General features: G+C 44.5%; 1 protein-coding gene across 4 annotated transcripts in view; it reads left to right on the top strand.

The window, feature by feature from the left end:
• Positions 1-16476, top strand: part of OSBP2 (oxysterol binding protein 2) — a 377818-nt gene that overhangs the window by 225025 nt on the left and 136317 nt on the right. Inside the window, exon 1 of one of the 4 annotated variants that reach the window (XM_077291767.1) lies at positions 935-992. The exons of the other annotated variants lie outside the window; for them this stretch is intronic. The gene's annotated coding sequence lies outside the window, so the exon portion shown is untranslated. Of the gene's footprint in view, positions 1-934; positions 993-16476 lie in introns of those variants that run through there. 4 annotated transcript variants of the gene reach the window in all.

The raw sequence follows: 16476 nt of genomic DNA, 5'->3' as shown, positions 1-16476 counted from the left end.
TGCAGATACATTTTTCAAGGTGATTGCCCTTCATCAGTGAAAGGCAGGAGGTCTGATATGCCTAGGTGCATTCCATGGCCTGTAAGTCTCCTTATACATTCCCCCTTTGACTGCCTGTGAGAGGCCACCTAGCTAACTCAGACCTTATTAATTGCACTGATGAGAAAACATCCCAAAGCAGATGGCTGCAAATAGTATTTGGTTTGGTTTCTTATCTTAAGTCATGTGGCAATGTCACTTTTAGGATTGCTACATCCAATAGGTGGCACCAGAGTTAATTTCCTCTTCCTCTCTGAAGAGACTATTGCAAATTTAAAAGGGTTATCCACTACTAGGACAACCCCTACATAAACATTCGGCACTGCTAAAATAATAAACCCTGTACTCCCCTCCCGTGCTGGTGCCGTTCCCGCGGTGTCAGCATTCGCTCTCTCCGGGGCTGTGATTTGTTGTTGTTCACATGTAGACAATCCCTTTAAATACCCTGCCTTCACACTCACTATGGAATCCAATTGTTCAAGTGTGAATATTTAGGCTTATCAGCAATGTTAGTAATATTTATATACAGCTATAGAAGCTGAAACTCTGAGATCTTACAGTTTACAGAAAAAGATGGAATTGAATACGTCAATTGTATATGTACTATGTAGCCCTACCCACTATATACATTGTGAACTGGATGTCAATAATGATTTATTTCAGAAACGTTCATCCCTTGTCTATAGCATAGTTGTAATGGATTTCCTGGGACATCTGAGCAAAAAAATGAACTCCTGCCCCAAAGTGAGTGTTCCGGGGAGGGTTGGGGCGGTCCCCGGTGGGGTTTAAACTCTCCAGAAATGCTGGCAATGATGGCATAGTCTGTGTTTGCCCCTCCACCTACATTTTGCATTTCTTTGCAGAATTGTACATTACTATAACGAACCTTCCGCAACTGCCGCCGTCAGTGCTGGGGACGCCGGCTGCACATCTTGCTGAACTCCAGGAAGCAAGTATGTAGGGCTTGTCCTGCGCCTACTAACATATTATTAGAAAAATGTATAATTTCTCTATAAGTAAACGTTATTGCTGACTGTGGGAAATGAAGAACAATGTACAGGAGGATGTGTAAAGGGCTTTTCATCTGCACTGCTATTCCTGATCTTCCTTTATGATACGTCATCACTATAAGGCTAGGGCCACATGAGCGTATAAACAAATCGTTCAGAGTTCCAGAAAAGTGGGATCATTTTTTTCTCACTTGTCATCCGTGCCCAGTTCCCTATGTTATAAAATCACAATGTATCCTTAAAAATCATATGCTGTACTATGGCTCTGTATGGCATCCGATTCTTTTCACGCACCCATAGAATTGAATGAAATGATCTCTAAAAGTTAAAGATGTCACATTACCGTTGTATTTTAGGCCAAAAAAAAATATTGTCATTTTTTACATTTTTAGAGTTACAAAAAGGAAAATGGGCCTGCAAAAGTTTGGGCACTCTTGGAGATTTGTGTGCTCAGATAACTTTGAACATGGTTTCAGACTTTAATTAGCCTGTTAGGGTTATGGCTTGATCACTATCATTGTTAGGAAAGGCCAGTTGATGCAAATTTCCCAGCTTTATAAAAACCAAGCGTCCATTAACCTTGTGCCAAAAAACAGCAGCCTTGAGTTCTTCTAAGCAGCTGCCTAGCACTCTGAAATGAAAATGGTGGAGGCCCACAAAGCAGCAGAAGGCTATGAGGAGATGGCAAAGCATTTTCAAGTTGTCCTTTCCTCAGTTCGAAATGTAATTAAGAAATGGCAGGAACAAGGTCAAAGGTGGAGGTCAAAGATAAGGTCTGGAAGACCAAGCAAAATGTCAGTGAGAGCTGATCATAGGATTGCTAGAGAGGGAAATCAGAACCCCCACTTGACTGCAAAAGACCTGCAGAAAGTTAATGTTGAAAAGAGGATGGCTTCCACAAATTGATAATGATCCTAAACGCATGTCAAAATCCTCCATAGACTGCCTCAAAAGGTGCAAGCTGAAGGTTTTACAATGACCCTCACTGCCCCTGATCTAAACCTCATTGAAAATCTGTGCATAAATCTCAACATAGCAGTGCATGCAAGACGACTCAGGAATCTCACAGAACCAGAAGAATGGCTGACAATTCCTCAAACAAGAATTGAAAGACTCTTGTCTGGCTTAAAAAAAAAAAGTGTTTACAAGCTATGATACTTGTAAAAGGGAGTGCAACTAGGTACTAACTATGCAGAGTGCCCATACATTTGCATCTGCTTATTTTCCTTTATGTAAATTTTAAATTGTAAAAGATGAACAATATATATATATATATGTATATATATATATATATATATATCTAATATATAATTGCCTAGAATACTACTTCCTGCAATTTGTGCCAACTTCCGTGGCTTTGTCCGGAGCTAATGTCCTGAGATAATGTCCGGAGCTAATGTCCGGAGATAAGTGACGTCACCAGTGTCCTACACCCAGGCAGAGCACAGGGGCCCCAGGCAGCATATGGGGCCCCAGGCAGAGCACAGAGGCCCCAGGCAGAGCACAGGGGCCCCAGGCAGCATATGGGGCCCCAGGCAGAGCACAGTGGTCCCAGGCAGAGCACAGGGGCCCCAGGCAGCCTATGGGGCCCCAGGCAGAGCACAGGGGCCCCAGGCAGCATATGGGGCCCCAGGCAGAGCACAGGGGCCCCAGGCAGAACATGGGGTCCCAGGCAGAGCACAGGGGCCCCAGGCAGCCTATGGGGCCCCAGGCAGAGCACAGGGGCCCCAGGCAGCATATGGGGCCCCAGGCAGAGCACAGGGGCCCCAGGCAGAACATGGGGCCCCAGGCAGAGCACAGTGGCCCCAGGCAGAGCACAGGGGCCCCAGGCAGCATATGGGGCCCCAGGCAGAGCACAGTGGTCCCAGGCAGAGCACAGGGGCCCCAGGCAGCTTATGGGGCCCCAGGCAGAGCACAGTGGCCCCAGGCAGAACATGGGGCCCCAGGCAGAGCACAGTGGCCCCAGGCAGAGCACAGGGGCCCCAGGCAGAACATGGGGCCCCAGGCAGAGCACAGGGGCCCCAGGCAGAGCACAGGGGCCCCAGGCAGCATATGGGGCCCCAGGCAGAGCACAGTGGCCCCAGGCAGAGCACACACCAAATCGGAGGCCGAGGGGCCCCGCCAACCAAATCGTAGGCCGAGGAGCCCCGCCCACCAAATCGAAGGCCGAGCGGCCCCGCCCACCAAAGCGGAGGCCGAGGGGCCCGGCCCCACCCGCCAAAGCGGAGGCCGAGGGGCCCCGACCACCAAATCGGAGGCCGAGGGGCCCCGCCCACCAAATCGGAGGCCGAGGGTCCCCGCCCACCAAATCGGAGGCCGAGGGTCCCCGCCCACCAAATCGGAGGCCGAGGGTCTCCGCCCACCAAATCGGAGGCCGAGGAGCCCCGCCCAACAAATCGAAGGCCGAGCGGCCCCGCCCACCAAAGCTGAGGCCGAGGGGCCCCGCCCACCACATCGGAGGCCGAGGGGCCCCGCCCACCAAATCGGAGGCCGAGGGTCCCCGCCCACCAAATCGGAGGCCGAGGGTCCCCGCCCACCAAATCGGAGGCCAAGGGTCCCCGCCCACCAAATCGGAGGCCGAGGGTCCCCGCCCACCAAATCGGAGGCCGAGGGTCCCCGCCCACCAAATCGGAGGCCGAGGGGCCCCACCAACCAAATCGGAGGCCGAGGAGCCCCGCCCACCAAATCGAAGGCCGAGCGGCCCCGCCCACCAAAGCGGAGGCAGAGGGACCCCGCCCACCAAATCGGAGGCCGTGGGGCCCCACCAACCAAAGCGGAGGCCGAGGGTCCCCGCCCACCAAATCGGAGGCAGAGGGACCTGCCCACCAAATCGGAGGCCGAGGGGCCCCACCCACCAAAGCGGAGGCCGAGGGTCCCCGCCCACCAAATCGGAGGTCGAGGGTCCCCGCCCACCAAATCGGAGGCCGAGGGTCCCCGCCCACCAAATCGGAGGCCGGTCCCCGCCCACCAAATCGGAGGCCGAGGGTCCCCACCCACCAAATCGGAGGACGAGGGGCCCCACCAACCAAATCGGAGGCCGAGGAGCCCCGCCCACCAAAAGTAAGTGCGGCCCCAAAAGTAAGTGCGCCCCCGGGTGCAAAAGTAAGTGCGCCCCCGGGTGCAAAAGTAAGTGCGCCCCCGGGTGCAAAAGTAAGTGCGCCCCCGGGTGCAAAAGTAAGTGCGCCCCCGGGTGCAAAAGTAAGTGCGCCCCCGGGTGCAAAAGTAAGTGCGCCCCCGGGTGCAAAAGTAAGTGCGCCCCCGGGTGCAAAAGTAAGTGCGCCCCCGGGTGCAAAAGTAAGTGCGCCCCCGGGTGCAAAAGTAAGTGCGCCCCCGGCCCCGGGTGCAAAAGTAAGCGCGCCCCCCAGTCCCGTGTGTGAAAAGTGCTGCTGTAAAGCTGGTAGCGCTGTTCAAGCACCATGTATTTCCTTCAGGAAATGCCCATCTAATATATAATTGCCTAGAATACTACTTCCTGCAATTTGTGCCAAGAAAGAACATACCAATATACATAGTAATTGATACATATTATTTATTATTTACATTATTGTTCTTAAGCAAAGAACCGTTGTTGTGGCATTTGCCACAACACGCAAAGTTGTTTGATGTCTTTCATCACTCCCCTCATAAGCATGTTCATGGATCCTGTGTAACTGTACCTTAAATAACAAGAATTGTCAAGAGCTGGTGAGTGCAGCCATTTTTTGTTCTTTCTTACTATTATTTATTAATTGTATTATTCTTACATTTGAATAAATAAAGTATATATGGATTCTAGACTCCCGATTCTTTAGAATCGGGCTGCCATCTAGTATATATATATATATACACTGCTCAAAAAAAATAAAGGGAACACTTAAACAACAGAATATAACTCCAAGTGAATCAAGCTTCTGTGAAATCAAACTGTCCACTTAGGAAGCAACACTGTTTGACAATCAATTTCACATGCCATTGTGCAACAGATGGAAATTATTGGCCATTATCAAGACACAGTCAATAAAGGAGTGGTTCTGCAGGTGGGGACCACAGACCACATCTCAGTACCAATGCTTTCTGGCTGATGTTTTGGTCACTTTTGAATGTTGGTTGTGCTTTCACACTCGTGGTAGTGTGAGACAGACTCTACAATCCACACAAGTGGTTCAGGTAGTGCAGCTCATCCAGGATGGCACATCAATGTGAGCTGTGGCAAGGTTTGCTGTGTCTGTCAGCGTAATGTCCAGAGGCTGGAGGCACTACCAGGAGACAGGACAGTACACCAGGAGACGTGGAGGGGGCCGTAGGAGGGCAACAACCCAGCAGCAGGACTGCTATCTCAGCCTTTGTGCAAGGAGAAACAGGAAGAGCACCGCCAGAGCCCTGCAAAATGACCTCCAGCAGGCCACAAATGTGCATGTGTCTGCACAAACAGTTAGAAATCGACTCCATGAGGATGGTCTGAGTGCACGACGTCCACAGATGGGGGATGTGCTCACAGCCCAACATCATGCAGGACGCTTGGCATTTGCCACAGAACACCAGGATTGGCAAATTCGCCGCTGGCGCCCTGTGCTCTTCACAGATGAAAGCAGGTTCACACTGAGCACATGTGACAGACGTGACAGAGTCTACAGACACCGTGGAGAGCGATCTGCTGCCTGCAACATCCTTCAGCATGACCAGTTTGGCAGTGGATCAGTAATGGTGTGGGGTGGCATTTCTTTGGAGGGCCGTACAGCCCTCCATGTGCTCACCAGAGGTAGCCTGTCTGCCATTAGGTACTGAGATGAGATCCTCAGCCTCCTTGTGAGACCATATGCTGATGCGGTTGGCCCTGGGTTCCTCCTAATGCAGGACTATGCCAGACCTCATGTGGCTGAAGTGTGTGAGCAGTTCCTGCAAGATGAAGGCATTGAAGCTATGGACTGGCCCACCTGTTCCCCAGACCTGAATCTGATTGAACACATCTGGGACATCATATCTCTCATCATCCACCAATGTCACGTTGTTCCACAGACTGTCTAGGAGTTGGCGGATGCTTTAGTCCAGGTCTGGGAGGAGATCCCTCAGGAGACCATCCGCCGCCTCATCAGGAGCATGCCCAGACATTGTAGGGAGGTCATACAGGCACGTGGAGGCCACACACACTACTGAGCATCATTTCGTTGTCTTGAGGCATTTCCACTGAAGTTGGATCAGCCTGTAACTTCATTTTCCTCTTTGATTTTGAGCATCATTCCAACTCCAGACCTCCCTAGGATATTAGTTGTGATTTACGTGGATGATTTTTAGGTTTTATTGTTCTCAACACATTCCACTATGTAATGAATAAAGATTTATAAGTGGAATATTTCATTCAGTGATATCTAGGATGTAGGATTTTAGTGTTCCCTTTATTCTTTTGAGCCAGTTTCATAAGACTGACATTCACAGTCTGTGAGCAGGGATATGCAGACCGGTCATGGGTCTCCAAACCCAAACCTAGCAGACTCATTGATCCCTGAGGTTGTTAGTTTCTGCTCATAAACCTACTGCCTGGCTGGACACTGGGATCCACACTCTGCACTAGATTAGATTCTCTCATGTGAAAGAATCGGGATGATTATGCTAATGACCCTCGGCTCAAATTCTGTGATCCGAGTGTCATCTGAGTGTGATCCGTCTCTCACATGGGAGAATTACAGCACAGGTGCAGGAAGACTGAGAACATATTTTCTCCACCTCTCCATTGTCTCTGTGAGTGTACATCAGACTGCACTCGGATGACATCCGAGTGCAGTCCGATGTTTTACACGCACACATAGACTTGTTTGGGTGCGCATGATACAATTCAGAGCCACTAGCTGCATGCTGAGATTGTTTTCCAAATCAGCATCAGAAAATATTTCAGATCTGAGCAGCCCCAGAGTATAACGTTGGGCTACACGCTAGTGTGAGCCATAACCATCAGTATTGGACATTGTAAAACTGTTCTAACACTCAGTTATCAATTAATTTCTATGTGGAATAAGAGAAAAGCCGCACAATACAAGAAAACCTGGTGCCATGAGACTGGACGGGCTCTCCCTACGGTAATCTCATGGCTGATTTGCATTTTTGGTTCTGATTACTATCTGCAGATTTTCTTGTATGTGCCTAGATTTCTCCCATCTGGCAGGATGGCAGTGAGATGTAATTGATCTGGTGTGCCTGTCCTTCCGGCTTTCCCCGCTTCTCCTGGAGATACCTGTGAACCAAAGATCTCTGTGTTGTTCAGAAAAGAGATTAAATGACGTCATTGGAATAAAAATAGAACAGTTACCATAGCGACCTGTTCCTTAGCCAAGTCCTGGTTTCTAAGTATAAAACCCAAGTTTTAAGATTAATTCTGTAAAGCAAAGATATATATAATTTATTATTGTGTGATGAATCCAGTGTGAGTGTAGGCGGCCGTGTAATTGCACATTGTGACAGGTAAGTTCATTCACAGCTCTCCTGTTCCTAGAGGACATGGCTCCTGCTGACTGTTTCCTTCTTGATGACAGTAGTGTGAGAAAAAAGAGAAGTAATTGGTGGGATCAGAGACTAATCAAGAAAAAATAACATCAGATATATATACTCGGGCCGCTGCTGCTACCTCCTGTTGTGGTAGAAACGTAAAGGAATTGTCTTCTATTGGTAATGTAGTGTTGGGCTAATATTTTACATGTTACTGTAGTATTTATATTCTATAAAGCCTTTTGTAGTCTCTTCTCCATTCTCATGATCAAAGAGAAAAGAAGTTTGACCCACAGTCCGATCTGCTCTCTGCCTGTTTGCTAACTTTAACCTCTTCCCTCTTGAGCAATTTTCCATTTTTCATATTTTCATTTTTCTTCCCCTTCACCCAAGATCTGTTGACATTTTCCTGCAGGCTGACCTCTGCAGTCCTAAATGATACCATTCATTTTACCGTGTACAGTCCTGAAAAATGAAAAAAAAAAAATCCAAGTAAGGTGAAATAGTGGAGGGAAAAAAACCCTGTGTGATGTGGTAAAAATGACCCGGTGGTATGATTCTTCAGGTATTATTATTTATTTTTATTATTATGTTATTATTTACTTTTAGAGCACCATTGATTTCATGGTGCTGTACTTGTAAAAATACAAATATAAATTGCAATGAACAAAATGATAATGACTGTCTGGAACAGAAGGGAGAGGACCTTGTACAGTGTACAGGATAATAAGAAGTAAACGGTCATTGCAGGCTGTAATCTGTTTTTCCAAACAATTTTATTAACATTTTCAGCCAAAACAAGACATAGAGAGAGCAAGGTTAACATAAATGCAATGGCATGACATATTCATGAAGCATAAAAGTAAAAATAGAATAAAATAAAATAACAAAACAATAAATACCATCAATTCTTATGGAAATATTTCCAGCCAGCGAGACCATTTTTTTTCAAAAAGGAAGGAAAGCAGCCATTCAGTAAAGCCAATTTTTGTTCATAGGATTTATGCAAAGCCAGTTTGTCAATAATTTCCTGTGAACAGGGTATTTTAGAAGATTTCCCCAAAAAAAAAACAATAGCATTCTTAGAAACTAAAAGCAGATGTATAACAAGTTTCCTAAAAGGTGGAGACAATTGATCTGCGTTCAACGAGAGCAGGGCCAACTGAGGAGACAGAGAAAAATCCGAACGTTTTAATATAATAGAAATAAGAGAAGAGATTTCAGCCCAAAAAGGTCTAATACGTGGACAAAACCAAAACAAATGGGAAAGGCTACCATAATGTCCACAATCCCTCCAGCAGAGAGGGGAATTGGAAGGATTAATAAATGCTAAGCGAGACGGTGAATAATACCACCTAGAGATAAGCTTAAAATAAGACTCATGAAGAGCCATGGACATGGTGGCAGAATAAGTCAAGGACATGGCCAGTTCCCAATCATCTAGATGTTATAATTTTGAAATCGTTATTAAACCACTGGTAGATATATTGAGTAGACCAAAATATGCAATGACCGGAGTTGCATAAAATATTAATCGCCGGCTCCGATAAAGGAGGGCGACCAGTCACCAGTGGCCTCAAAAAATCCTTTAAAATAGTAAACTGCATAAAAGCCGATGAGGGAACACCAAACCTATCTTTAACCCCTTCCCGACATCTGACGTACTATCCCGTCGAGGTGGGGTGGGCCCATATGACCACCGACGGGATATCGCAGCTGACATCCGGCACTATGTGCCAGGAGCGGTCACGGACCGCCCCCGGCACATTAACCCCCGGCACACCACGATCAAACATGATCACGATGTGCCGGCGGTGCAGGGAAGCATCGCGCAGGGAGGGGGCTCCCTGCGGGCTTCCCTGAGCCCCCCGCAGCAACGCGATGTGATCGCGTTGCTGCGAGGGTCTTACCTCCCTCCCTGCCTGCTCCAGACCCGGATCCAAGATGGCCGCGGATCCGGGTCCTGCAGGGAGGGAGGTGGCTTCACAGAAGCCTGCTCAGAGCAGGCACTGTGAAGCAGCCTGCACTTCTCGCAGATCGGTGATCTGTCAGAGTGCTATGCAAACTGGCAGATCACCGATCTGTATTGTCCCCCCCTGGGGCAAAGTAAAAAAGTTAAAAAAAAAAAATTCCAAATGTGTAAAAAAAAAAAGAAAAAAAAATATTCCAAAATAATGAAAAAAAAAAAAAATATTATTCCCATAAATACATTTCTTTATCTAAATAATAAAAAAAAACAATAAAAGTACACATATTTAGTATCGCCGCGTCCGTAACGTCCCGACCTATAAAACTGGCCCACTAGTTAACCCCTTCAGTAAACACCGTAAGAAAAAAAAAAAAAACGAGGCAAAAAACAACGCTTTATTATCATACTGCCGAACAAAAAGTGGAATAACACGCGATCAAAAAGACTGATATAAATAACCATAGTACCGCTGAAAACGTCATCTTGTCCCGCAAAAAACGAGCTGCCATACAGCATCATCAGCAAAAAAATAAAAAAGTTATAGTCCTGAGAATAAAGCGATACCAAAATAATTATTTTTTCTATAAAATAGTTTTTATCGTATAAAAGCGCCAAAACAAAAAAATGATATAAATGAGATATCGCTGTAATCGTACTGACCCGACGAATAAAACTGCTTTATCAATTTTACCAAACGCGGAACGGTATAAACGCCTCCCCAAAAAGAAATTCATGAATAGCTGGTTTTTGATCACTCTGCCTCACAAAAATCGGAATAAAAAGCGATCAAAAAATGTCACGTGTCCGAAAATGTTACCAATAAAAACGTCAACGCGTCCCGCAAAAAACAAGATCTCACATGACTCTGTGGACTCAAATATGGAAAAATTACAGCTCTCAAAATGTGGTAACGCAAAAAATATTTTTTGCAATGAAAAGCGTCTTTCAGTGTGTGACGGCTGCCAATCATAAAAATCCGCTAAAAAACCCGCTATAAAAGTAAATCAAACCCCCCTTCATCACCCCCTTAGTTAGGGAAAAATAAAAAAATTAAAAAATGTATTTATTTCCATTTTCCCATTAGGGTTAGGGTTAGGCCTAGAGTTAGGACTAGAGTTAGGGCTAGGGTTATTGCTAGGGTTATTGCTAGGGTTAGGGCTAGGGTTGGGGCTACAGTTAGGGTTGGGGCTAAAGATAGGGTTAGGGTTTGGATTACATTTACGGTTGGGAATAGGGTTGGGTGTGTCTGGGTTAGAGGAGTGGTTAGGGTTACTGTTGGGATTAGGGTAAGGGGTGTGTTTGGATTAGGGTTTCAGTTATAATTGGGGGGTTTCCACTGTTTAGGCACATCAGGGGCTTTCCAAACGGGATATGGCATCCGATCTGAATTCCAGCCAATTCTGCGTTGAAAAAGGAAAACAGTGCTCCTTCCCTTCCGAGCTCTCCCGTGTGCCCAAACAGGGGTTTACCCCAACATATGGGGTATCAGCGTACTCAGGACAAATTGGACATCATCTTTTGGGGTCCAAGTTCTCCTGCTACCCTTGGGAAAATACAAAACTGGGGGCTAAAAAATCATTTTTGTGAAAAAAAAAAAAAGATTTTTTATTTTCACGGCTCTGCGTTATAAACTGTAGTGAAACACTTGGGGGTTCAAAGTTCTCACAACACATCTAGATAAGTTCCTTGGGGGGTCTAGTTTCCAATATGGGGTCACTTGTGGGGGGTTTGTACTGTTTGGGTACATCAGGGGCTCTGCAAATGCAACGTGACGCCTGCAGACCAATCCATTTAAGTCTGCATTCCAAATGGCGCTCCTTCCCTTCCGAGCTCTGTCATGCACCCAAACAGTGGTTCCCCCCCACATATGGGGTATCAGCATACTCAGGACAAATTGGACAACAACTTTTGAGGTCCAATTTATCCTGATACCCTTGTGAAAATACAAAACTGGGGGCTAAAAAATCATTTTTGTGAAAAAAAAAGGAATTTTTATTTTCACGGCTCTGCGTTATAAACTGTAGTGAAACACTTGGGGGTTCAAAGCTCTCAAAACACATCTAGATAAGTTCCTTAGGGGGTCTACTTTCCAAAATGGTGTCACTTGTGGGGGTTTTTAATGTTTAGGCACATCAGGGGCTCTGCAAACGCAACATGGCATCCCATCTTAATTCCAGTCAATTTTGCATTGAAAAGTAAAATAGCGCTCCTTCCCTTCCGAGCTCTGCTATGCGCCCAAACAGTGGTTTACCCCCACATATGGGGTATCGTCGTACTCAGGACAAATTGCACAACAACTTTTGTGCTCTAATTTCTTCTCTTACCCTTGGGGAAATAAAAAAATCGGGGCGAAAAGATCATTTTTGTGAAAAAATATGATTTTTTTATTTTTACGGCTCTGCATTATAAACTTCTGTGAAGCACTTGTTGGGTCAAAGTGCTCACCACACATCTAGATAAGTTCCTTAGGGGGTCTACTTTCCAAAATGGTGTCACTTGTGGGGGGTTTCAATGTTTAGGCACATCAGGGGCTCTCCAAACGCAACATGACGTCCCATCTCAATTCCAGTCAATTTTGCATTGAAAAGTCAAATGGCGCTCCTTCCCTTCCGAGCTCTGCCCTGCGCCCAAACAATGGTTTACACCCACATATGGGGTATCAGCGTACTCAGGACAAATTGCACAACAATTTTTGTGGTCCAATTTCTTCTCTTACCCTTGGGAAAATAAAAAATTGGGGGCGAAAAGATCATTTTTGTGAAAAAATATGATTTTTTATTTTTACGGCTCTGCATTATAAACTTCTGTGAAGCACTTGTTGGGTCAAAGTGCTCACCACACATCTAGATAAGTTCCTTAGGGGGTCTACTTTCCAAAATGGTGTCACTTGTGGGGGGTTTCAATGTTTAGGCACATCAGGGGCTCTCCAAATGCAACATGGCGTCCCATCTCAATTCCAGTCAATTTTGCATTGAAAAGTCAAATGGCGCTCCTTTCCTTCCGAGCTCTGCCATGTGCCCAAACAGTGGATTACCCCCACATATGGGGTATCAGCGTACTCAGGACAAATTGTACAACAAATTTTGGGGTCTATTTTCTCCTGTTACCCTTGGTAAAATAAAACAAATTGGATCTGAAATAAATTTTGTGTGAAAAAAAGTTAAATGTTCATTTTTATTTAAACATTCCAAAAATTCCTGTGAAACACCTGAAGGGTTAATAAACTTCTTGAAAGTGGTTTTGAGTACCTTGAGGGGTGCAGTTTTTAGAATGGTGTCACACTTGGGTATTTTCTATCATATAGACCCCTCAAAATGACTTCAAATGAGATGTGGTCCCTAAAAAAAAATGGTGTTGTAAAAATGAGAAATTGCTGGTCAGCTTTTAACCCTTATAACTCCGTCACAAAAAAAAATTTTGGTTCCAAAATTGTGCTGATGTAAAGTAGACATGTGGGAAATGTTACTTATTAAGTATTTTGCGTGACATATGTCTGTGATTTAAGGGCATAAAAATTCAAAGTTGGAAAATTGCGAAATTTTCAAAATTTTCGCCAAATATTCGTTTTTTTCACAAATAAACGCAACTTATATCGAAGAAATTTTACCACTATCATGAAGTACAATATGTCACGAGAAAACAATGTCAGAATCGCCAAGATCCGTTGAAGCGTTCCAGAGTTATAACCTCATAAAGGGACAGTGGTCAGAATTGTAAAAATTGGCCCGGTCATTAACGTGCAAACCACCCTTGGTGGTGAAGGGGTTAAGGTGGGTAAATGACACAAACTTGTTACCATCAAAGATGTCCTGTAGTTTAGAGATTCCCCACTCAGCCCAACTTGAATGCAGATCAAACGAGAAAACAGTAGCCACAAAAGAGAGGGGAAGTCTCAGCATAAGTTCCAACCTAGTGAAACCACTTTTAATTTTGAGAAATTTCCGCCATGCCACAAGAACAGCTACAAATATCGGATGATCAGACCAAAGCAAAGACTTGGAGGTGAATAAATTGATAATAATATTACAAGGTGGAGAATTTCTATTAAAATATAATTCCAATTCCACCCATGAAGGTGTATGAGTGGACTCTGTTTAATTAAAATGAGAGCCAGAACGAGGCCAGAATGAGGCTCTCATAGCCTTACACTGAGAGCTTGTGACCGTTACCTCTGACTTCTGATAGGTCTGACGTTGCTGTCACAAGATGGCGGCATGGTAATGCAGTGGCGCCAGGAAGAGCTAGGGGCAGGGAGCTTACATTACTGGCACCACCTCCAGCCATGAAATAAAAACATAACACTGGAGTGGTGCTTTCATAATCCCTTTGCACACCCTGACGTAACTTTACGTCACAGGGTGCTGAACCCGCACCATGGAAGAATGGCTACAGAGAGAAATTGACATTGTATTCTCCCTGGAGCTGCTCGCTTCCAGTCATCAGGGCGGTGCAAGCAGTGGTTAGTCACCATTCAGTATGCTGGGAGAGTGGGTCACACATTCCCCATGCTCCCTGTGTAGTGAGCAGTGACTGTTACAGCCAGCTGCACCGATGAGCGGAAGCAAGCAGATGCAGGGAGAATATGACTTTATTTTCTACCTGCAGCTGTTGTTCCACAAACCTGTTGCAAATGGTATTCACCTCACCTGCAGATTACCACTATGGTTGCAGGTAAATAAAGGTTTTTTCTTGTGCTAACATGTTTCTTAACCCCTTAATGACCGCCGATACGCCTTTTAATGGCGGCAGTTAAAGGTACTTATTCCTCAACGCCGCTTTTTAACAGCGCTGAGAAATAAGTGTATTGTGCCACCCAGCACTGGAAATTCTCCAGGGTCTCGGCTAACGGGGGTTAGAACATGATTCGGGTTGGTTTTTACCGACCCCAGTGTTGTGATCACCATTATTCACGGAATAACGGCGACCACAAAAAAAAAAAAGAAGTCACATTTACCATTTAATTTCTCTATCGTCTAAATGTCATCTAGCACATCAGAGGAGAGAGAAATGGGGTCCCCTGATCCCTTCCCCCGATACATCTGGTGTCCCTGGACCCTCCTGCATCTCCCAGCCGTCGGCGTCTTCTTCCGGGAAGAAAAGGGTGGGTGCATGTGCAGTGTGCTCGCTGAGATCGGCCTGCTGGCGCCCGTCAACAATAGGAAATTTTTCCTATTGGTTCATTTTTATCACTGTGATAGACCCTAACACAGTGATCAGAATAAAAATAAAACAAAATATAGTAAATCACAGCCCCCTTTATTACCCCCTTAGTCAGGTAAAAATAAAAAAAAAATTTCCATTTTTACATAAGGGTTAGGGTTGGGGCTAGGGTTAGGTTGAGTTAGGGTTAGGTTTGAGATTAGGATTAGGGGTGTATAAGGGTTAGGATTGTGGTTACGGTTAGGGTTTTGATTTGGGTTATGGGTGTGTTGTGGTTAGGCTTATGGTTAGGTTTGGGATTAGGGGTGTGTTGGGATTAGGGTTGGAGTTAGAATTGGGGGGTTTCCACTGTTTAGGTGCATCAGGGAGTTTCCAAACATGACATGGCACCCACCATTGATTCCAGCCAATTTTGTGTTCAAAAAGCCAAACGGTGCCGCCTCCCCTCTGTGCCCTGCCATCAGGGTGGATAAAAATCAATGTTTTTTTAAAAAAATCAAAAAAATCGGATTTTTTTGATTTAAATCGGATTTTTTTGATTTAAATCGGATTTTTTTCAATAAACTGCTTTTTGAGGAAAATATTTTACCATCCAAAGGTTCTTCCATCATGAGATAAAGCTGAGTTGTTTAACTCAGTAGAATAAAGGCTGTATATGTGTAACATTCACAATGCCATGCTCTTCCAGAGGTTTCTGTAGGATGCTGACTATCCAACAAGTTTGGGCATGTCAACTGAATGGAAAAAGAAACTAAACCAAAAGTGAAACCAAGCTAGAAGTGTGGAATTAAAGGGGCAGTATGAACAAAATGTGGAGGCTATTAATAGTTTATACAATTAAGACATGCTGCTTTTAAACACCTACCTATTGCCATATAGTAAAACAAAAAAGATTTTTACTTACTTTGGGGTCCCCCCTCACCCTGGCGTTAGATCGTTGCCCCTAGTTTCGTCCGTGTAACTATGGGCGCACATGCGCACTGCTCTCACTTCTCATTTTAATCGTGATTTATATTAAAAAAAACCTTTTGATTTAAATCAGTGATTTAAATCATGATTAAAATCATGATTTAAATCGATCCGATTTAAATAGAAAAAAATCTTTTGATTTAAATCGTGATTTAAATCATGATTTAAATCGGCGTGATTTAAATCAATCCACCCTGCCTGCCATGCGCCAAAACAGCGGCTTTCTCTCACATACGGGGTATCTGCGTACTGAGGAGAAATTGCACAACAAATTTTGTGGTTCATTTTCTCCCAATACCCTTGTGAAAATAAAAAAAAAATTGGTTGCAATGTAAAAAAAATTTGTGAGAAAGGTAAAATGTTAATTCTTTCCTTTCACATTGTTTTAGCTCTCTTTAAGCACCTGAAGGGTTAATACATTTGTTGAATGTGGTTCTGCACACCTTGAGGGTTGCCGTTTTTACAATGGTGTCAATTTTGGGTATTTTCTGTTATATTGGCCCCCCAAACTCACTTCAAATATGAGGTTGTCCCTAAAAAAATTGTTTTGTAAATTTTGTTGGAAAAATGAGAAATCGATGGTCAACTTTTAACCCTTATAAGATCCTAACAACAAAAAAAAAGATGTTTCCAAAATTGTGGTGATGTAAAGTAGACATGTGGGAAATGTTATTTATTAACTATTTTATGACATTACTCCCTGATTTAAGGATGCAAAAATTTAAAGTTTGATAATTGCTAAATTTTCCCAAATTTTCCCAAATTTCCGTTTTTTTTCATATATATATATATACGCAAGTTATATCGAAGAAATTTTACCACTAACATAAAGTACAATATGTGACAAAAAACAGCCTCAGAATCAGTGGAATA

Source organism: Ranitomeya variabilis, chromosome 1 (genome assembly GCF_051348905.1).
Source record: "Ranitomeya variabilis isolate aRanVar5 chromosome 1, aRanVar5.hap1, whole genome shotgun sequence".
Lineage (NCBI taxonomy): Eukaryota > Metazoa > Chordata > Amphibia > Anura > Dendrobatidae > Ranitomeya > Ranitomeya variabilis.
This window is presented reverse-complemented; position numbering and strand designations above follow the sequence as displayed.